This window comes from Solanum stenotomum, chromosome 6 (assembly GCF_019186545.1).
Source record: "Solanum stenotomum isolate F172 chromosome 6, ASM1918654v1, whole genome shotgun sequence".
NCBI lineage: Eukaryota > Viridiplantae > Streptophyta > Magnoliopsida > Solanales > Solanaceae > Solanum > Solanum stenotomum.
This window is the reverse complement of record NC_064287.1, coordinates 46,976,274-46,982,888: the sequence shown is the minus strand read 5'-3', so window position 1 is coordinate 46,982,888 and position 6,615 is coordinate 46,976,274. Positions and strand designations below refer to the sequence as shown.

Genomic DNA, 6,615 nt, shown 5'->3' with positions numbered 1-6,615 from the left:
AAACCAAAATAAAAGGCTAGGGAAAAGACCAAAATGCCCTTAATGATTCCCGGACGGATTTCCTTGTCAACTGCCCAACTTTCAAAGGTCATAACTCGCTCATACGGACTCGGAATTGAGCAAACTCGGTGGCGTTGGAAAGATCGTTCCGAGTGCTATGCAACCATAACTGGAAATACTTCTAACTCATCATGAGCTAGAAGTTACAACTGATCAAAGTTGGCCAAAAACTCACCTTTTCCATACTTAGCCAAAATTTCCAAAACTTTAAATTCTTTCCAAAAAATGAAAATTTCCAATTCTAAGCCTCTTCAATTATTTCACATTGCCGGATGTTACATAACTGGCCACAAATACAAACTAATTACCATCCCATAGTCTACCCTTAAGTAACTCCCTAAATGTCCATTTTGCCAAAGTTATTACAGAGTATGTCCCTTTCCTAGCCAGACCCAATTCAACTTTATGATATCATCACAATATATATACACACTGTGATGGTATCATTCAGTATTTATGTAATTCTTCCCTAAATGTTTGTTATGGTATCATTGAGGATTTCAGAAGTGTCTCACTAAGGATTGAGGATTGATTTGGTGAAACAATGGTTGTTCCTCAATTACACAATTTCAATATCATGATAATATATAAATATATTGTGGTAGTATCATTCATGTACCATGGAATGACTTAGAAAAACCTTTATGATACTATCACAATGTGTGTGTATATGTATATATATATATACACACACGCGCTATGATGGTATCATTCATTATTTGTTCAATTTTATGTTATGCAATAAATTGTTATGGTATCATTAAAGATTTCAGAAGTCCCTCATTAAGGATTGATGATTGACTTGTTGAAATAATGGTTGTTCCTCAATTATATTATTTTTAATATCATGATAATATATGAATATATTGTGGTAGTATCATTCATCTACCATTGAATGACTTATAAAACCCTTTATGATACCATCACAATGTATATATATACTATGATGGTATCATTCAATATTTGTGCAATTTTCATGAATGTCTAGTTGTTCCTCAATGATACTATAACAATATGTCATATAAGTTATGATATCATTGAAGATTTTTGAAGTTTCACATTATGGGTTGATGATTAGCTTTGTGCAATAGTGGTTGTTCCTCAATTATACTATTTCAATATTATGATAATATATGAATTGTGATAGTATCATTCATGTACCATCAAATGACTTAGGAAAACCTTTATGATACCCTCACAATATATATAGTATTTGTGCAATTTCCCCTGAAGGCTACTATTCCTCAATGTACGCGTACTTGACACAACAAATGAAGAGGTTGATGTTTTGTTGCTAAATGATAAATATATACTTCAGAATGTCCATGGTGAGTCCTGACTTGTGCCGTAATTGAAATAACTATTCAAGAGGTAACCTACTTCATCATTTGTTGGGTAATTGTAAATGGGGTATTTGTTTGTAATTTTTTTTCTTTTAAGGGACACAGACCTAGTTTCCCGTAAAAAAAAAGTTCTTGGTTGATATTGTCATACTTTCTCTAACAAGGGTAAAGAAAGAATAAGGGCAATCATCAATTAATTAGAAGGGTATGAATGATTACATGTGTAGATCAAATTTCAAGTTTGGAATTATTGACTTATTTGTTATGCCGCGATTTTACCTTCCTATAGAACAATTTTAAAAAAATACTTAGAACAAGAGTCGTCACTTAATTTTGTTAAATAAATTAAGAAAACTTAATTTAAAAAGACTCTAACAGATAAACCTTTAAAAATTTAGAGAAAATGAGTAAGAGGTTCTTATTTCTACTTTGAGAAGGTATTAGCACTTAAGTAGCCGCCAAACGCGGTTATCCGATGACTTGACTAAAAATATTTGACTAATTTCTTTTGACAAAATGAAAACATTTGAATCTTTTGATAAAGACACTTTTTAAAATAATTTGGAAGTGAATAAAATTTTAGCCAAAATGACTAAGTAAGAAAAAGGCTTTGAATCATTTTAGAAATAAAAATGTCTTGAAATAATTTGACCAATTAAAAATAGCTACAATTTGATCAAAGATTTAATTGAACTAAAGATAAGAACTGATACGATCAAATAAACCAACACAAAAGAAATTAGTTCATCTTTTAGGGGATTCAACTAAGTTATTTAAAGTTAAGGTTAAAACAACGATCAAAATAAACAATTTGTAAGCAAAAATAATCGTACAATTAAAGGAAATAATGAATTTGGGCTATTCTTGGCCCAAATCCTCTCTGCCCGTGGAATTTGGTCGCTCCCCTGTTTTGGGTCTTTTAGCCCATTTTCCAAGTGTATACATCTTGTATATATCAGATGTATACAGTTTTCTATCAGCCCCTTTCCACCTGTATATTCAGCACTTATATACATGTATGTCATCCTCCTGGTCTGTATGTTGGTCCCTTCGGACTTGGATTTGGGAATGACTCGACGCCATTAGGTCTCATCCAACTCGTAATGCAAAAATTCAAACCGTGATTAGAACAACCAAGCTAAACATAATCGATCAGTTTATGATATAAAAAAAGTGAACTCAAATGTACAACAAATTCATGAGATATTAGACAACAATAACAAACTAAGAAACAAAATAAGATATAGACGATAATAGAGAAACTTTAGGGAGAAAAGCTAATTCCACAAATTCACACCCTCATGGATTAATATGTAAACAAAAATCAACACTATTAGTTCAATTCTTAACTGGACCAATTTTAAGCAAGAAGTTAAACATAAGCAGTGTAGACAAATAAGAACAAGATGCGTATACGTATCTTGTGCGTATGTATTGGGAATGTGGGGGTTGGGCTGAGATTTGGGCCGATTTTGGTCCAGAAATTGGCTGAACGGAGGATTTTAAGAGGAGTAAAATATTGGTTAGATTTCGCAATTGAAAAGATGTCCAAATGAAATACAATTGTATTGAAATTAAGAATTTAGCCAATTTGAGTTTAATTTGTGATTCGGCTAAAAATTAAAAGTGGAGTATCCACTAATATCATTCTCTTGACGGTGTGTGTAAACAGTACTTGACACATTATAATTCGGGTTTGACCCGTATAACATTTGTACCCCTTCAATATACCACTTTCCTCGTTCCATCTTCAAGTGTCGGAAACATAATTGCTTCTTTTTTGGACGAATGATCCAAACCCAATAAATGCCCGATTTCATTAACCGCAACCAATTCAAGATCCACCATCCCTTCTTTCAAATACTCGCCATCAACCAGCCAAATTCTCCTCGCCGTCTAAGTGGAGAAACCCCGTTGGAGGTGCAAACGTGTGTGCCAAAATCTTCATGGGTCCATCAAACGGGTTACCATCTCCATGTCTCTGACAAAAAACCCGATCCGAATATCCGCCAATCTATAAGAATCCATCTCTTTGAAAGTTAATGGAGTTACTTTCGACCATTTATCAAACACCCTCTTAAAAGCCACCTTAACAGAAACCGTCAACTGATTCTCCGGTAGAAATGCATACTTTAATTTACTCTTGCTCGAAGGCCAACGTGGCTTGCCTTCGAAAAACGAGAATTGATCTATTGTATGATCAGTTGGAGAAATGAGCTACGTTATTGTAAAAATGAGCAGATGAAGCAATGATTATTAAAGCAACAATATTAACGAGGGAGAATAAAAAAAATTCTCATTTCAAGTTTGCGAAATGAGTAGGAACTAATTTTGTTGATGTATTCGATTCGAAGATTTTTGTTACATATATCTATGAAATTGTACATATATTTTTCAAAATCACACCTCTATTAAAGATTATATATTTGGCATTTTTTTCTATTGTAAGTTTTATAGCTTCAATTCTATTTTTTTGGCTCTTAACTTGCACTTCGTATTCACTTCTTCATTGATTATTTCAGACTAATGGGATCAAAATTTTACAAAAAACTTACTAAGTTGTATACTGTAAATTTAAAATCCATCAACAATATTGTTGTTAACTATAGATAGAACTATTGTGAGCAGTCTAACGCTCCATCACCCATTCCATCACTGGGATATCAAACAAATTATGTTAACTTTTTTGGATGCTTTGTCACTCTTGTACTGCGTCTCACGCTTTCTATTACTTAGGGAATGCCTGTAACAAGAAAGTACCAATGGAGCTCTAAACTAAGTTGATTTGAGGATCTCAAAGCTTTTCAAGGCATTGCGCCAATACATGTAATCACTAGATTTATAACACTTGCTGCGATTTGTTTTCTGGCCTTTCAACTCGTCCAATAGAACATACAAAATTCGTAAGTGCAATGGAAAAAGGGAGAAAGAGATCAGTAAAGCTAGGAATATACTAATTAAGTGAAGGAATGAAAGTCATAACATTGCAAAATACCTGTATAAAGTTACAACTTTGAGCATCCGAATCCACTCTCACTAGCAAAGTCCGCGGATGAAAGTAACTAAACAATTTATCAATCAAAGATTCATATCTTGGTACGAGCGAAGAGAGTACTTCCAAAGTCATGTGCTTGACACAAAGTGGTCCAATGTTGTTACAAAGATTTTTCGAACGAGATTTTACTTCCTTCATAGACAATGAAACGTGATATTCAACACAAATTGTCAGGAAATTGAATAGATAACACCAAGATATAACGAGTAAACACCAAGATAATTTAGTACATATATACCTTTAATTCAGTTGTGTCAAAGGACAATGAGATATTTCCGCCCAAATTTCCAGCAAAAACTCTCAACTCAAGCAAGCTATTGGTTGTTCGAGCATTCTTCAATCCAATCTCAACTTCCATTAACCTTGAACCAACTACAGGACACCAGCTTGGAACTTTTTCCATATCTATTAGCTTGAACGGATGTAAATTAGGAGTATCAATGATAGCTTCATCGAAGTTACACATGTCACTTAAGGTCAAATTCTCAAGTTCATAACTCAGAAGGTTGATCTTTTCCATATTTTTGAATAAACAAAGAGATAAATATTTTAGACACGGGAATTCCGAGGAAATATCTTCAGGAAATCCATTGGGAATGTATTGACAATCTAATTCCATGATTTGTAGCTTAGTACTAGCGCCCAAATCAACTTCCACTGACAATGATGAATTAAACAAGTGAAACTCCGTCAGATTTCGAGCTTTTATTTCTACTTTTTCTAAATATATATTATCAATAATTCACATGAACCTTCCTAATTTGATCTTGATGAGGCACTGAAATTCGAAAAAGGTAGCAACAATGTATCAAACTTAACTCAACAATCGAAGGACACTTACGAATAAGTTTGAAGAGAGTTAAAGGATTAATATGAACGCGATTAAAACAGATCTCTTTCATACTAGGAAACAAACTAAAATTGTTCTCATTAATAGTGCAACATTTTAAATGCAGAACAGTTAATAATCTCGATTCGAGTTTTTTGAACGAAAAATAAAAAATACCAGAATCTAGTACAAGAAAATAAAACTCTGTTAAATTAGTATTGTCAGTAGCAAATTTGACAACAGGGTGAAATTTAACGAAGTTTCTAGAAGATTTAGTACATGAATATCTGCTTGCACATTGTATTTGTACAAATTTACGATCGTCCAATGATTTTATCATCTGATGCCACTTTTTCGAAACAATACAAGTTGTTGCTCTCGGTTTCAGATTTAGATCATTCGATAACTCGGAAAATATTCCTTCAGACGCCATAGATTTGTGATAAAATTATGTTGAGCGCTTTGGCGTACATAAGGTTTTCTAAACTCTAACTCTATTTACCTTATTCTAACTAGTATACTTACCCGCGCGATGCGCGGTCATTTTACTTAAAGATTGAATCATTAAATAGTTTTACACATTTAAAGATAACAACAAAAAATAAATATGATTTATGCAAAGTGTTTGTTGGTATTAGTGCTGGCAATTTAGGCCCATTTTTCACTGACCCGCCCAAATAGCCCAACAAATATGGGTTGATAGAGTGATTTTAAATATGGGTAATATTTGGGCTTATACCCATATACCCATATACCCATATTTTACCCATTAAAATATGGGTATTTCATGGGTAAATTACGGGTCATATATGGGTATTGTAAGTTTTCTCCAAACTTTCAAAGAACCGTCTATTGCCAAGTTTTAGAAGCAATTTTTCAGCAAAAAAATTGGGTGTTTCTTCCACGAATCACAATCTCAAAGATAATTTGGTAAGGCTCTAAAATTCTCCTCTCCTTAATCCTTCTTCCTCGTCTTCCCTCTTTCTCTTCCTTTTCTTTTCTTTGAAATTTAGGGCTAGGGTTTGTGATTAATCTCCTGAAATCTTCTTCTTGTTTCTGAATTCTATTTGTGGTAAATAATTCCTTATTTATAAGAATTATGAATGTAGAGCAGATGCATTTTATTTATACTTGTACTTTGCTAAGTGATTTTCTTTACTTTGGGTCTATTTTAATCAACTAAAGTATGCAAAGCAGATGCATTTACTTTGGGGGTCCATTTTAATAATCTCGATTCGAGTTTTTTGAACGAAAAATAAAAAATACTAGAATCTGGTACAAGCGAATAAAACTCTGTTAAATTAGTATTGTCAGTAGCAAATTTGACA

The 6,615-nt window shown here is 32.9% G+C and overlaps 1 pseudogene; it reads right to left on the bottom strand.

Moving 5' to 3' along the window:
• Positions 1 to 3,016: 3,016 nt before the first annotated feature.
• LOC125868823 (metalloendoproteinase 3-MMP-like) lies at positions 3,017 to 4,978 on the bottom strand (annotated as a pseudogene).
• Positions 4,979 to 6,615: the final 1,637 nt, after the last annotated feature.